Below are 727 nucleotides of genomic sequence, written 5' to 3'. Positions count from 1 at the left end.
ATAGAGTATCATCTATATCCATTGTATTTGTCCATGTTGATGATAAATTTCAAACCGCCACATTGGCGCCCGAACAGAGACCAGCAATGCACATTTGTTCATTTAAATGAACCTCATAGATGCACTCAATAGATTCATCACCAGCAGTGTTAAATAGTACAAATCCAATAAACGGCTGCGAGAAAGTTACTGCTAAATGTTAAAAATTTGCAAATGATTCTCTACACGGATCTAAAGAGTTTACAATTATAAGATTATTTTGTGTTGATGTATATGTGTCAGTGATACATATAGACTTATTGTGTCATATTGAGTATAAAATGTTTAGGCCAAGGAAACTGGTTAAACCTAGTGAGGATACGGAGGTAGAAATGGTATCAGGTCCTCTAGTAGAACAATCTGTTCACACCCCTACTCAGTCATTAGAGAACGTAATTACCGACGACAATTTTGTAGATGATGTTCCGACAGGTAGTGAGACTGAAGAGCTGCCGAAGCAAACTGGCACTCCACCAGTCAATCAGAAAATAGAGACATCATTTGTACCGGCCCAGGGGTACAAGTGCACAACGCACAAGATATGCCGTTACAGGATATGTTAACAGCATTAATCGAAAAATTTACCATCCAGCAGAGGGTAGAAAGGGCTAGAGAGAGACAGGAACAAGAAATTAAAGACCAAGAAATGGAAAGGAAATTAGTTGAACGTATCAACAACATATTTCTT

This window comes from Schistocerca americana, chromosome 2 (genome assembly GCF_021461395.2).
Source record: "Schistocerca americana isolate TAMUIC-IGC-003095 chromosome 2, iqSchAmer2.1, whole genome shotgun sequence".
NCBI lineage: Eukaryota > Metazoa > Arthropoda > Insecta > Orthoptera > Acrididae > Schistocerca > Schistocerca americana.
This window is presented reverse-complemented; position numbering follows the sequence as displayed.